The 16,622-nt window shown below is 40.6% G+C and overlaps 1 pseudogene; it reads left to right on the top strand.

Moving 5' to 3' along the window:
• The first annotated feature begins 7,133 nt into the window (after positions 1–7,133).
• Positions 7,134–11,749, top strand: LOC148101396 (myelin-associated glycoprotein-like; annotated as a pseudogene).
• The last annotated feature ends 4,873 nt before the right edge of the window (positions 11,750–16,622 follow it).

Below are 16,622 nucleotides of genomic sequence, written 5' to 3'. Positions count from 1 at the left end.
CCTGATTTACGAATAAATTCTTTACAAATCCTACCATATGAATTCATGGATTTTTTTTTCACATTCTGTCTCTCACAGTTGAAGTGTACCTCTGGTGCAAATTACTGACCTCTGTCATCATTTTAAGTGGGGGAACTTGCACAATCGGTGGCTGACTAAATACTTTTTTGCCCCACTGTATGTATGGAAATAATTGTACGGAGATATGCATAAAATGTACAGGGTTATGTATTCTGGGATGTGAGGCGTCTGCAGAGATGTTTTCCACCTGTTTCTTAACCCTGGACTTGCACAGGTCCTGGATGGAGGGAAGATCCTCTCTGCAGACCTGACTGTCGTTAAAGTCTGGCACCCAAATAGCTTTTCCACTGATAACTACTGCCCCCTTGTGGAACTTTGCCAAAACAATGACAAATATTTGAATGCCCCGAGGTGCTCAGGCTGAGGTGGGGGAATATCAGTGATTTACAAGTGCAACTTGTAAAGTTGTCATCCATTTACTCTGAGCTCATATCATCCATTCAAATTTAAGTATGTAAATCCGATTTGGTGTATTATTATCCACCGACCTCCTGAATCCTGTGATGACTTCCTAAATTAATTCTCTCATCTGTTTTCATATATTTTCAAATTTGACCAATTCCCTTTGTTCGGTAATATTGATTTAAACATTGATGATAGTGCAGCATGTTAATGGTCCTACACATAACAGTGAGCACCCCTGGATCAGGTTTTTAATCCCATCTTATCTATCTATCTGCATATCTTCGATCTACTGACTGACCACACATTTGTATTTTTTGACACAGTGTTTTTAGTTAGTGTTGTTTTCCCAGAAACAAACTATTTAGTCTTGTTCCTTTAATGAGAATTAGGGCGCTATATCAACACATCATTTTTCAGATGTCAGTGATTCACTTCATGGGTTTAGTAGCCTATGTTAATCATCTATATTAAGTTTTAATGGAAATTTTTAAGATTCTTCTTCTTGTCTGTGTCAAGCTGACTTTACAGAGTAAAAGTCTCTAAATTATCCTATTGTGTCTCTATGTAATCTTTAAAGCAAATGTTGATGGGTTTTCTGTCGTATACAATGTTCTAAATGTACTCTGTGATCATAGCAAGTAGATACATTCTCTCTGTAAATATTCTGGGCTTACAATCCTAACGTGTGTCAGAAGACAATCAGACTGTGGTCGCTGTGTGTACTGTTGTTGACTTCTTTGCAAAGGTAAATAAACTGATAAAGAAAACCTGTTTTTTTTGTTTGGTTTTTTTTGGCACCACAGTTTTATTCAGAGTTTATTGCTAACCAGTTTTTGTGTATTAATTGGTATTTGAATATTGATTTTTATGGCAACCCTAACAACTTGTAATAGATAACTGCTGGTAATAACGATGCTTTTATTTAATGAAAACTGAAGCTTTTATTTTGTGATTCTTCTTTTAGTGCACTGACAGATGCATTTATGTCATTTTCTTTCCTGGTGATTTTGTTTTACTCACAAAAACAAACTGTTGTGTTATTACTGTTTTTCTATTTCATATGTCAGATTTCATTAATAATGGTTCCTTATGAAAGAATGGCAGCTCATATTGCACAGAGGAAGCTTGCATTATGAATTTACAAAGCTGCGAAGAGCAGAACACCTCAGACAACAATATAAGAAGAAAGAACGGACAAGGACCCTTTCCTACAGCAACCCATACAACTTTGTTAAGGGTCTTTTTGTCGAAGAGAAGAGCGGGTGCCTCAAAATGCCCATAAAAGACCTGGAAGATCATCTAAGGAAAACTTACTCTGAGCATCGGAGGCACAAGCCAGTTACTATTCCAAGTGATATGCCATCTATCCAGGCACCTGAACACCAAATTGACATAAGACCACCTACATGGATTTAAGTGGAGAAGATAGTTGTTGAAAGATTTAGAATTATATTACTTTATTATCTTTATTCAACTGTGATAATTGTTTATGTTTAGCTTTATTTGAATTGCACAGTAATGCCTGTACATAGCGTGTCAGCAAATTCTTTAGCTGGAACAAAGTGTCTGCTCAAGTTTAGACAACACCCACATGTATTGTTTTAACCCACTACAAGATCGTTAATCAACTTGTCCATCTTTGTCTTGCAAGGCTGCATCCTGTGCAGCCTTGTATGCAATCACCAGATAAGAAGTTGTTTTTTCCTAACTTGTACTCCACCCATGAGTGTTACGTGAGTATATAATAAAGTCTGACCAGATGCCTGGGCGCATTCCTGCACAGGATTCGCCCATGTACATGAATTAACTCTGGGCCCGTGATTCTTTGCTTTCCTGAGGTTTTTCTCCTTACAATAGTGAAGCAGGAAAGAGCAGCATCGGCTTCAGGACATAATGGAATCTCATATAGGATATATAAAAACATCCCACGAGTCCTCAAATACCTGTGGAAGATGATGAAGGTAGCGTGGCAGAAAGGAGTGATTCCAAAGGCTTGGCGAAGAGCAGGAGGTAATCTGATCAGCTAGTTTCTCCAGATCAGCCTCTGAAAGGTAGAGGAAAAGATCTTCTTCAGTGTCTTGGCCCAAAGACTATCTACTTCCCTGCAAAGAAACAACTATATTGACACACATTTACCATGGCAATGGAGTTGGTCATGCCGGCATCTCGGTGGGTAGTGGAAGGTGAGAGACTAAAGAGTGGCCGTCATGAACCAAAAGGTTTGCCCAGGAAAGTGGACCCAAAAATGCAGACAAACATGGGCAAAGAATGCTTACAGTGACGTTTATTTGGAAACATGATCTAAAGTGACGAGGGGGGGCAAAGAGGCTAGTGCAGGAATGGGGAAGAGGTCAGAGAGCCAAGGGAATATTCTGTAACAGAGGGAGAGGCAGTTATGATCTGGAGAGAAAACGGGAGCCTGATAACTAGTAACTGGAGAATAGTTTGCCTTACTGTGCCAGTCCGGGTTAATGTCACTGAGGGGAGGGGAGAGAGGTCTGTGGAAAGTGTCTGGAGGGTCTCAAGGCTGAGGCATGGAGGTCGGAGGGCAGGCGGGCGAGCAGGCTGGGAGACAGGGACTGTCCAAGTAAGGTGAGGCCAAGATGGAAACTCCGCACCGAGAAGAGTAGAACAAACTGGCGAGGAGGAGCCGTTGAGTCAGCTGAAGTAAGTCTCCTGCTGATTGCTTGCAGCTGAGGCTCAGGTGAAGCACTGAAGTCTCTGCCCCAAAGGGATGGCTCAGCAGCCACAGAAGGAAACCCCCTCCAGGTACTCCCACGGACCATGACAGTAGCCTTCGTCTTCCACCCATTAGAGCCTACATGGATGACATGACCATCATTAAAACAACAAAACCATGTACTAGGCGATTGCTACAGAAACTCCAGGACAACATAGAATAGGCAAGAATGGAGTTAAATCCAAGTAAATCTCGCAGCATCTCCATCATAAAAGGAAAACTGACAGCCGAGCTATTCTACCTGTATATCAGTGGAGAACAAATTCCATCAGTCTTAGAGAAGCCCATAAAGAGCCTGGGGCGGTGGTACAATGCAGACCTCAATGATACGTGGCAACTAGAACAACTAAGGCAGAACTTGGCTAATGACCTCAAGTGGATTAACAACACTGCACTCCCAGGGAAACTGAAGCTCTGGTGCTTCCAGTTTGGGTTATTACCCAGACTACTGTGGCCTTTGACAATGTACAAGGTCTCACTCAATCATGCCAATCGATTAGAGAGGCTAGTGAGCTCCTACGTTAAGAAGTGGCTCGGCCTTCCCAAATGCCTCAGCAGCGTTGGACTCTATAGCGACGGGATACCTGGTAGAGGAGTTGTGCAAAAGTGAGGCTAGAGATGTCACTCATGGACTCCTGGGACCCAATAGTGAGAGGCACTGCTCCCACCCTAGCAATGGGGAGGAAGTGGAAACATCTGTGCTACAGGCCAAATCTGCTCTTTGTCATCCAGCCCGTTCTCACTCCCGAGGCGTAACATCCTTGTTGTTACGTCCCGCAGCATTCCTGAGGAACGCGAAAGGTGATCGTCTGCGTTGTTATGGTACTCGCCGGGTTATGGATGAAATCCAGTGGAATGACGGTGCCGCGGTAATAGACATTCCAGCCCTGTATTCCAGCCCTAAACCTAACCTTATCCCTAACCCTAACCATAAGCATATTCCTAACATTAACCAGAACTTTAATGACATGAAATAGTGTTTTCCCAAGTGATTTGAAGAAAAAGAGCAAACATGTGTAGATTGAGTCCAAACGGTTCTCATATTTCCTCATTTTTCCGATGTCATCATTTAGGAACGTGTTAGCTGCCCAGAAATGTAATATGCTGATGATTTATCACCTAGCGTAAAATGTAACGCTTTGGGAGTGAGAACGTGTTGCTCCATCACGACGTGGTGGTTCACGTCCAACAGGGAAGCGGAGGATTTGATCTTGGAGCAGTAACACCTCGGTGGCAACAGGCATCTGTCACTGAACATCAAAAATGGTGGTGGAGGAGGTGCGTCAACAGGAGGAAACAGCCAGACATGCCAGAGCCGTGGCACTGGCCAAACAGGGTCACTGGATGAACTGGGAGAGTGTGGAAAAAGGGAAACTGTCATGGAGTGAAATCTGGGGAATGGAATCTAATAGACTAAGTTTCATCATCCGGGTGACATACGATGTGCTGCCTTCCCCAGTAAATCTGCAGCTGTGGTTTGGAAAGGACCCATCTTGCCCCATGTGTACAGTCCCAGCCACACTCAAGCACATCTTGGTTGGTTGTAGGACTAGCCTTACTCAGGGCAGATACACATGGAGACACAACCAGGTCCTCAGGTGTCTAGCTGACAAAGTTGAGTGCAAAAGAAAATCCATCAATGCTCAACCTTTCACGAACCAAGAGGGTCGTCGGCTTTCATTAGCATTTGTCTGGGAGGGAGACAAGTCGAAGGCAAACCCCTCAACCCTGGACCCGGGACCGCTGGCCAGGGATTAGCAGATGCTGAACTTGTATAAGAGGCTAATTTTTCCCACAGAGATCATAACAACAACTCTGCGACCAGACCTCTCCCTTTGGTCTAACTCCCAAAAACTTGCGTACGTCATTGAGCTGATGGTACCATGGGAGGAAGCAATTGAGGAAGCATTTGAGCGTATGAAGCAGTGGTATGCCAACTTGGCAGCTGAAGCAGAGGACAGAAGCTGGAAGATCAAGGTGCGCCCGGTGGAAGTGAGGTGCAGTGGCTTTGTTGCCAGTACAACAGCAAAACTGCTTAGAGAGATTGGGATCAGAGGACAGGCGCAATGGCAGGCTATAAGAGAATTAGCTAACACTGCTGAGAGGACCAGTCACTGGCTATGGTTAAAAAGGGCTGAAATCAATTGGGCAGCTAAGGCAGTCAGCTAAATGCGAGAGAAAAGAAAATATTCTGCTCTTCTCCCCTCTGCTCTTCTTCCGTTTTCTGGGAGGCAGTGGGGAGGTAGAGTGTACAGCCTGATCCGGCGGGGAGGTGTAGGAAGCCAGATTGGGTGCCCCCCTTCTGGCTCTCCTCTCTCCTATCTTGTCCCTTTTGTCTTACTTCTCTCTGTCACCTTTTCTATCCCTTTGAAGAAGTGAGGCTAAAGAGGTATGTGTTATTTTTCAGTTGCAGTGAATAGATAGGAGAAATATAAACTGCAGAAAACTAAACAGAAGAAAGAAGAAGAGAAATAACAATTTAACATAAACTAGTGACACACTCCGGTACCTGATCAACCCTGGCCTCATTGGATGAGGGTGTCTAGTGATAATGGCCGAAACACCCGATGAATCCAAGGTCCACTACCAGAGTTGGGGAGTAACGGAATACATGTACCGCCGTTACGTATTTAAAATACAAAATATGAGTAACTGTATTCCGTTACAGTTACCGTTTTAAAAGGTGGTATTTAGAATACAGTTACTTTGTTGAAATAAATGGATTACACGGTACTTCCCTGTTTCATATTGTGGCGGGTCAGGCCTGTGTGGGTTTTGTTTGACAGCTACGTTCTGTTGGTCCAGGTGGCAGTGTTACGGTTGCCATGGTTACAGGGTGACGCTCTCTCTCTCTGCGTGTTTCCTGGGTGAGAGAGGCCTTTTTGTTGTTGTTGTGCTAAGCTAATAGGCAGAATGCTACCGGTATAGCTCTAAAGAATGTAGCATCATAGGCAGTGTAGTCCGTGCTGCAGGGAGAATGGACTGCCATACACGTTATGTGTCTGTGAGCGAGGGAGGGAGAAAAAGGAAAAGTACGAGCTGTCATCGAGCAAAAACGGGAGCTGGAAGCATGTAAATATAATAATAACCACTGCAGCCAAGAAGAGTGCCTGACGAGCCCAGTTGTAAGTAAGCTATTAAGACTCGACTGTACACCGTGTTCGTGTTTTCCTCCAAAAACAATAAGTTCTGTTGGAGCAGCCTTTCAACGCCTCTCTCTGTCTCTCGCTAGCAAGGTTGACCCAGACAAAAAAGTAAAGCTAGTTTTCGGCTACCAGACCGACATGAACCCTACGTATTAGCCAGAGGTCCCTTTACTACGGTTTGGAGCCGCCGACCTTCAGTAACAGTAATAAATCACAGCAATAGTACATTCACGTAGTTGTAAACAGCATGATAATATATTAAGTAATTCAAAGTATTCAGAATACGTTACTCTCATTGAGTAATGTAACGAAATACGTTATAGAATACATTTTGGGGCATGTATTCTGTATTCTGTAATGGAATACATTTTAAAAGTAACCTTCCCAACACTGTCCACTACTGACGATGTGTCCCAAATCTTAATATGATAATCTAGATCAGATCTCTTATTCCCCCCCCCCAAAAAAAATATATATAAAAAATGGCAGATTAGCCTGGGTAAAAGACCAAAAGTTGAGGCACACAAAAATGTGTGCTGCTGGTAAAGTTTCTGGGCTGTTTTTCCTCATAACAGCCATCCCTCAAGATTCTCGCCATTTAACGCAAAGCATTAACAGGGACTACAAAATCTAGTCCGTTTTACTGAATCAGAATGTTTTAAACCATAATGAATAATGTCTTCAAAATCCATAATTCAAATGATCAAATATCCAATTGTGTGTTTTTAATTCAGGGTTTCAACAAGTTCCTGTGTGTGAACATGGTGACAGTGGGCATGTTGCTGATTGTCCTCTTTATTCCAGGTGAGCTGTTTGTTCACTCATTCACAGACATGGAATCATTTTACAATCTGAAAATTACTGACAAACAAAATCTGAAAGGTCAGTGAAGATAGAGTCAACAGTTTACTAATCATGACACTGTATTTACAGGTGCTTTGGCTGGTTGTCCTGATGGAGCAGACCTCTTCATAACTGCACCAAAGAAGCTGGAAGCACTGAGTGGATCTTGTTTGCAAATCCCATGCAGCTTTAGACCCAAGGAAGAACAGAAATTTATCAGCACAAGAAAAACCTTTGGAGTGTGGATTTAAAATGATGATAGATTTGGCATTTATCCAAACAATGTGATCTGCAACAGTAGTGGAGCAGTTAGCATCTATCCAATGAGTATTACTGGGAACCTGAGTCAGAGAGACTGCACCACTGTGTTTACTAATTTAACCACAAAATACACAGACGCATACTTCTTTAGAGTAGAGAGAGAACCATTCAAGGCAACAGCTCATTGCAATTCTTTTCAAATAACAGTCAGAGGTGAGTTATTTTGAATACGTTTATAACAAAATGACAATAATTCACATTCAGACAGTTGATCTCTAATCTTTGGCTACAACAGCTTCTTCTGATTCTCTTCCAATAACAGTCAGAGGGGAGTTATTTTTAAAACTTTTAATGATTAATAACAAAATGACAATAACCCACATTCAAATAGTTGCTCTCTATTCATGTTTACAACATCTGTTGAAGCTAAAAGTAATACAGTCACAGCGATTTTCCCAATTTAAATTTTATTTCTTAACTGTACAACTGTACTGTTCTTAACCTTCCAGAAAACAGTCAGTATGTGTCATATTTTTATTGTTTCATGACATTTTGAAAAAACAGTTTCAGTGTGTGACAGGTCTGTACAGAACACAGTCTAATTTAAAGCCAGTTTTAATCTCTGTTTTTAGATTTTTAACTTCCATGTCTGCATCCAGCTCTACTGATGGCTTTCAGAAATGTTCCTGAGTTTATGCAGCAATTCTTTTGACAGAACTGTTTGTGTTCAGTGCAGTTTGACCTGAGGCCATGAAGATCACTGTCCTTATGCTGTTTGTTGTGAGGAGTTATTTTCCATCAAGGAGTTGACCGTGCTGTCACGTTCCAGGTGATGAACACTGGGGGAAAAAGGCTGTTTTGGTGGGGCGCGGTGGCATGCGGACGCACCTGGATGGCATCCGCAATCACGCCCACCGAGTTAAAGACACAGGGATTCAGGGTTGTTGGTGTGTGTGTGTGTGGTGGCAAGGAGTATGTGTGGCCTGCAGCTAAGAGCTGTAGTCGCACTGTGTGAATAAAGTTGGCTCTCAAATCACACCTGTGGACCCTTCATCCCACTTGCCACACTGTAATGAAGACTGTGCGAATCATAATACCGGTCATCTTTGAGCGGTGAGGCAGTTACATACCAGCATGTAATTTCAAATGTATTTTCATGAGTTATAACTTAAATCATAATGTAACCAAAATCAAATGAGAAGCTTTCCTGCTTCCTAACTTGTTTCCACCTTTTTCTTTCAGCTGGTTTAGATCAAGACGTCCCAACAAACCAGAGGCAGAAAGATAAGCAGAGCTTATAATCTAACAACTAAAGTGTCTGTAAGTCTCATGAGGAAGTAAAATCTTATGGCGTTATTCTTGTGCCACTATTCTAAGTGCACGTAAAAAAAAAATTGAGCGCACGTAAAAATTTGCAAGTGCAAGTGTTGCATTTTGAGGAGAAATTTGAGTGAACAAAATACAGTGCAAAAAATGAACCATTCAAGTCAACAGCTTCTTGTGATCCTCTTCAAATAACAGTCAGAGGTGAGTAATTTTTTAAAAAAAATGTAATGTTTAATAATAAAATAACAGTAACCCACATTCAGGTAGTTGCTCTCTATTCTTTGTCTAAAATATCTGTTGAAGCTAAAAAAAAAAAAAAAAGCAATATATGGTCAGTGATTGTCCTGACTTAAAGTTTATTCATGTGTGGCATACAACTCTGTCCAAAAAAAGTCAGGCTGTAAAATGTAAAAATCAGAATGCAACAATTTTCAAATCATTTATAGTGTCTGTAATTTCCTCAGTGCAGACAGACCAGTTTGACACCTGGACTCTTTCATCAAACATAGAAAAACAGACGGATGCATTTTTGACTATTTTCGAAAACAGGTTTGATCAGTTGAAGCCAGTTTTAATCTCCGTCTCACTTCATGTAAAGTAATTTCAGCTAGACGAAGCAGGAATGGACTTGTCTGCGTTCAGTGCAGTTTGACCTGAGGCCATGCAGATCACTGTCATTCAATAATGATTTTAGGATTTTTACAGTGTGTTTAGAGATTCCCCAACTGCTAATTTGTTTTAAACATCAAACATGTGACAGAGTGGTTTTTAATAACAGTGCAAAGTGTAGTGTGCAGTGCAATGCCGTATACTGGATTAGTGTGTGTTAAGTGCAGAGTTTAAATAAATAACAGAATAAATAATTCCATATATACACACATAGTATGAATTTAGAAGAGGTTTTGAAAGCATTAGGTTTGCAGATTTTAATCAGTGGTACAAAGAGCAGTGTGATTTTATGTAAAACCACAGATTCTCCTTGGAGGCCCGATATTACAATCCCAAGTGATCTGAAGGAGAAGGAGTCTGTCACTATAACCTGCTCAGCTCTCACTCCCTGTCCACACTCCCCTCCTCAACTCACCTGGAATCTCCAACAAGACTCTCACAACAAAATAGAGGAAAACACAGATGGAAGCTTTACAACTAAAATCCAGCAGAACATCACTCTGTCAGACACACATGATGGAAAGAAGATCAGCTGCTCTGCCAGATATCCAGTGAACCAAGGAAAAGACACCAAGACAGCAGAGACAGAAGAGACTCTCAGTGTTTCATGTAAGACAATCAGAGTTTGTTGTTGAACCGGATCCTATAGGACAACATGATTTGTGTGATATGTCTTTGTTTGTTTGTTTCTCCAGATGCTCCTAAAGACACCTCAGCATCCATCAGTCCATCAGGTTTGGTGTCAGCAGGCAGCTGGGTGAAGCTGACCTGCTCCAGCAGAGCCAAACCTCCAGTCAGCAGCTTCACCTGGTTCAAGAAGAGCAGAGATGGAGCTGTGAAAGTATCTGAAGGAGAGATTTACAGCTTCAATGTAACAGATGGAGGAGTTTATTACTGTGTGGCCACTAATGATCTGGGTAATCAGACATCAGGAGTGATTCATGTGACTGAAGGTAAGGTTACTCAGCAGATTTATTTTCTTTTCGTTTCAATTCTCCGCTTATCCTTTTCAGGGTAGCGGGGACCTGGAGCCTATTTCAGCTGTCTTAGGGCGAGAGGCAGGGTACACCCTGGAAAGGTCACCAGTCTGTTGTAGGGCTAACATAGAGACAGACAACCATTCACACACTCAAATTCACAGCTATGGGCAATAAATAGTTGTCAATTAACCTGACCCCACTAACTGCATGTCTTTGGAATGTGGGAGGAAGCCGGAAGTATCTGGGGAGAGAACCCACGCAAACACAGGGAGAATATGCAAACACTACACAGAAAGGGCCTCACCTGATAGTGGAATTGAACTATCAGGTGGTGGCACATCTGCAGCATTTTCTTCTTTGTTTTTTAATTTATTTTTTTGATTATTCCATTTTTTTGTGATATATCTCAGAAGAAAGTAGAAACAGAAATGTATTTTATCTGAGACTGAATTTGTTTTATGAAGTTCAAAAATTTTATTTCATCCTAAAATGTGTGGTTTTTCATGTGTTAGACTTAAAAACTTGTTTTTCCCTTAAATGGTCTTATTTACTCTTAAATGTTCATTCTCTCACATACTGTGTTAATCAATCTCAAATCTTGTTGCATTACAGGTGGAAACCTGGTTGGTGTCTACACTATAGTGAAGACTGTGGGAATCATAATGCTCGTGATCACACTGATGGTTTTTGTTTGGTGAGACAAATGTTTCTGTGATACACTCACGTGAAGCCACAAACAAACTCATCTGTTGTAAAATAAAATAATTCATTTTTTCTTATATTTTTGTTTTTCCTTCAGCTGGTTCAGATCAAGACGTTCCAACAATCCAGAGACTGAAAGCTGTGAGATGAGCAGAGTCACATCACAACACATCAACTAAAGTTTCTGCAGGAGGAAAAACTCCACCTGAAAATATTACTGAATTCACTGCAGTGATGTTAAACAGTTGAGTAGAGATGGTGTTGCAGGAATGGAGACATTTCCTCTGAGGACAAGTTCATCCCACTCCTCAACTGGACTGAAATTTTTTTTTAATAGGACCTGCTTCACTCTAAGGTTAAGCATTTTATCCATGAACATTGATCTAACCCTACACTTATGTAAGACTGCTTCAGCATGATGCTTTGACAGTCCTGTCAGTTTCCACTCCGTTACAGTTTCAGCTGTTTTCCTAACATTAGTATTAGATTCAGAATCAGACTCATTATTATTTGGCCAAGTTTATGCACACAAACAAAAAACAAGGAACAAGTTACACAAAGTCTATACAAAGTATTGGTGCCAAACTGAGTTGTGTAATATGTGTATTAATGTAATATATATGCATATGTGTTATGACCTGAATGATGTAAGAGTGGGTCATTTCACAGTGTTCATCAGAATGACAGCCTGGGGGAGGAAACTGTCTCTGTGCTTTTTGTAAACAGCAGTCTGTAGCGCCTGCCTGAAGACTGTAGTTTGAACGGTTTATTTCTGGGATGTGAGGCGTCTGCAGAGATGTTTTCCGCCTGTTTCTAAACCCTGGACTCTTACAGGTCCTGGATGGAGGGAAGATTCTCTCTGCAGACCTGACTGTCCATTGAAGTCTGGCCCCTAAATAGCTTTCCACTGATAACTACTGTCCCCTTGTGGAACTTTGCCAAAACAATTACAAGTATTTGAATGCCCTGAGGTGCTCAGGCGGAGGTGGGGGAATATCAGTGCTTTACAAGTGCAACTTGTAAAGTTGTCATTCATTTACTCTGAGCTCATATCATCCCCTTCAAATCTAAGTATGAAAGTCAATTTTGGTGTGTTATTATCCACCAACTTCCTAAATCCTGTGACTTCCAGAATGAATTCTCTCATCTGTTTTCATATATTGCCAATTTGACCAATTCCCTTTTATCTGTAATTGTGATTTAAACACTTGTGATAGTAAAGTATGGAACCCCTGGATCCGGTTTTTACTCCCATCTTATCCATAACCTCCCTGCATATGTTGTCACGGTCCTGGGCCATTGACCCACTGACCCATTGTCAATGCTGCAGCAGTCTTAAATAAGTGTAGGGTTAGATCAATGACCCATTGTCTTTGCAAGCTCCTTTGACGACCCATTGTTTAGTGTTCTCTGTGCCTCCCTTATGTTTGGCCTCTGTGTTTCTTAGTTGCTCTTTTTCCCCTGTCATGTTTATCCCTTAGTCAAGTCTGCGTCTCAGTGTTACGTTGCCTGTTTTACTTTGAAAATCTGTGTCCTTGGTGAATGTATTGGGTGTTGCTTCCCTTGGGTCTCGTCATGTCTGATTTCTCCCAGTTGTGCTCTCCTTCTGTGTCTCATTCCCCTCGTTATTCCCCGGTGTATTTAAGCCCTGTGTTTTTCTGTGTCAGTGTTGTGTCATCTCTCATGTTGTGTGTTTCTTTGTGTGCCTCTTGGTGAAGTTAAGGTTTTATTCTCCAGCAGTGTTAGGTAAGTTACTTTAAATTAGTAACTTAGTTACATTACTAGTTACTTCTATCAAAAGTAACTCTGTTACTTCAAGTTACTCATTACTTTCAAAGTAACTAGTCACTAGGGAACGTAACTTTGGTTTTACTCAGAATTCTCTTGTTAATGTGTTGCTTCTGTAACTGGATACCCAGCAAGATTGCCAGTCTTCTAGCTTGCTTACTTGCCACAAGTGCACTGTGCCACCTACCAATAGAAAGCAAAAAAGTAATCTGCATATTTCCACGAGAGAAATCCTACGCCTGGACCATTGTTGACCGCCGCCATGATTCTAGCCTACGTCACAGCGTCATGTGCGCTTTTTATATCCAACACAAACTGCAAGTGTGGTGCTTTCGACTGTACTCAGAACTTGGAAATTCTGCCTTCCGAATAGGAAGATGTAGGTAACACCAGACTGCAGATGAGCTGCATACAGGGTTGGACTGGGACAGAAAAATTGGCCTGGGCATTTTGACAAGAGATCGGCCACCATTATAGGAAAAATCATAAAGCCTTTGAATGAAAACAAATGCTGTTGTGACAGTGATGTACACTGTTTTGATGGTATATATGCATCAATCTATCAATCGCTAAACATTTTAAACCAGAATAAGAAAGTAAAGTATTTCTTTGTGCCCCCCTCTCCCTGTTAATGCCCTACCTGGCCCCTGGTAAAACTTTGCTAGATCCGCACAGTTACCAGCTGTCAGCTACAGAAAAAGGATCCTGGTGTTATTTGTCTCTCAGAAACAGTTCATAACTTCCCTTCAACTCATTCATGTCACCTAAAAGGTAAACCTGTTTCTCCATCACCTGTTCAGCTCTGGTGATTCAGCAAGGACATCTCCTGGTTTCATCTTCATGTTTCCCTCTCACCAGATAACCAAACCGATATCATGACCAGCAGCTTTACAGCTGTGGCTCCAGCAAACATCAGCTGATACTAGAAAGTAATATTAAATAAATTCTAACAACAGCTGATCAAGCTTAAACGTGCTGCTGTTGTTGAGCACGACGTCCACTGGTTTCCTCTTTCTGGTGCAAAGTGGGCGATAAACAAAAAAGAGAGAGACGGGACTTGTGACAGAAAAGCAGATCAGCTGATCATTGATCAGTTTCAAGATTGAAGTACAATGTGGGCCATTTATATGGATACACTGTAATAACATGGGAATGGTTGTTGATATTGAAGTCCTGTATGTGGCACATTAGTATATGTGAGGGGGGGAAACTCCTCAAGATGGGTGGTGACCATGGTGGCCATTTAGAAGTCGGCCATCTTGGATACAACTTTTGTTTTTTCAATAGGAAGAGGGCCATGTGACACATCAAACTTAGTGGTAATGTCACAAGAAAAACAATGACCCATTGTCTGCAGGTCATAACTTGCGATAGCCACCACACGAAGTAACGACTCTATCTAAATCCCAGTAACGATTAACGCGTTCCTGATTTCGGCATAATAACATAGTTACTGTAACACGTTACTTAATAACGCATTAGTCCCAAAACTGTTCTCCAGTTTACTTTAGTCCTGTATCATTTCTGTGTCAGCAATAAAGCTGCATTTTGAGTTATTCCCATGTGTTGTGATGTAAGTAAGTAAAATTTATTTATATAGCGCTTTTCACAGATGAAAAAAATAAATAAAAATAAATAAATAAATAAATAAATAAATAAATAAATATAAATATATATATATATATATATATATATATATATATATATATATATATATATATATATATATCACAAAGTGCTTTACAACACAGGCAATGGAAATATAAAACAGTAAATAAAATGGCAAATAACTTTCTGCATTTTGGGTTCTCTTCCTGCCTGCACAGAGCCGAATCATAACACATGTCTGATCTACCGACTGGCCACACATTTCTATTTTTTTGACATAGTTTTTCAGTTAGTGTTTTCTTCCCAGAAACAAACTGTTCAGTCTTGTATCTTTAAGGAGAATTTAAGAGCTGTATCAACACATTTTTCAGATGTCAGTGATTCACTTCATGGGTCTAATAGTTTGTCAGAGCTTCTCAAAGTGTGGGGCACACCCCAATGGGCAGCGCAGAACCGTTGCAGGGGTAGTGCGGTATGCAAAGGAAAAACATTTTTCTTGTAAAACAAAGGGGGGCCCAAGCAAAAAAAACACGTTTGGGAACCACTGGTCTATGTTAATCATCTATATTAAGTTTTTGTCAGTGGAAAATTGTACTTAGTAGTCAGTATAATCTTTTAATGATATAAGTTTGAATATGGTAGAATACTACATGTAACCATTTGTGTTTATTGAAAGGATGTCTCATCCTAGGAAGTCTGTAACATTCCAGGGTGTTCTGGCTTTCACCCCCACATCCTAGGAGCATGGGAAAGTTCGTACCTTGTTTTATTGTTTTACGGTAGGATTAACGTAGTTATATCTGTTTCCAGTCTAAGTGGTTTTGGTTTGATGAACTGCTGGACTTTCCAGACCAGCAGTTTTAGGGAAGTCTTTATGGGGTCACACTCTGACCCCCCCCATGACACACACACACCACACACACACCACACAAACACCCACTGAAGTGTATAAATAAAGGAACTGGGCAAGTCCTCAGGGCGAGTCTCTGAGTCTCACTCTAGGCTGCCCTTGCTAGCAAGAAATTCTGTGTGTTTCTCCTCTCTGATTCTCTGCTGAAGAAGTGTTTTAGAATATATCTCTTAACATTATTAATATAAATGATTAATGAAATTTAAGATTCTTATTCTGTCTCAACCTGGCTTTACAGAATGAAATTCTGAAATTGTCTTATTGTGTCTCCATGTAATCTTTAAAGCAATTGTTGATGAGTTTTCTGTTGTATAAATGTTCTAAATGTACTCTGTGAACTTGGCAGGTAGATACATTCTCTCTGTAAATATTCTGGGCTTGCAATCCCTCTGTGTGTCAGAGGGCATGCAGACTGTTGTCATGCTGTCTGTTGTTGATTTCTTTGTTAAGGTAAATAAACTGATAAAGAGTTTCAGTTTATTACTAATCAGTTGGTTTTTTTTTTTTTAGTATAAATTTTTACGATGACCCTAACAGCTTGTAATAACTCCTGATAATAAGTGACGGTCATACTGGGATTTTTTAAAAAATATTTTAACCAAGGTTAAGCTTGCAGGCTCTGATGGAGTGAAGTTGAGAAAAAAAAATCTTTTCGGTTGTGAATGTGAGTTCAGACGTTAAAAATAGACATGTCATATCCTCTCCTTCAACTTTTAAGCAGGAAGGACACAAATGAGTGTATCGTGTAGTTTACTCAGTGGGTATGTCAGTGCTTGCTTTCTCATATGCTGACCACTAGTTTACAGGGTTTATTGTAATTTTGCTTCATTTCACTCTAAAACTGTGAGACTAAACAGGGACTTGTTTGGTAAGGAAACATTTGATGCTTTTATTTAATGACACTTAATCTTTTATTTTGTGATTCTTCTTTTAGTGCACTGACAGATACATTTATGTCAGTTTATTTCCTGGTGATTTAGTTTCACTCATTTCATATGTCAGATGTTGTTGATAATGGTTCCTTATGATGACAGCTCATACTGCAAAGAGGAAGTTTGGATTATGAATTTGTTTTAAAGAATAATGAAAAATCTCTTCAAAATACATAATTCAAGTGATGTGTGTTTGTAATTCAAGGTTTCAACAAGTTCCTGTGTGTGAAC

The sequence above is a fragment of the Neolamprologus brichardi genome, chromosome 9 (assembly GCF_056152115.1).
Source record: "Neolamprologus brichardi isolate AB-2024 chromosome 9, ASM5615211v1, whole genome shotgun sequence".
In the NCBI taxonomy this organism is placed as follows: Eukaryota; Metazoa; Chordata; class Actinopteri; order Cichliformes; family Cichlidae; genus Neolamprologus; species Neolamprologus brichardi.
Note: the sequence above shows the minus strand (reverse complement) of the source record. Positions and strands in the feature narration are given on the sequence as shown.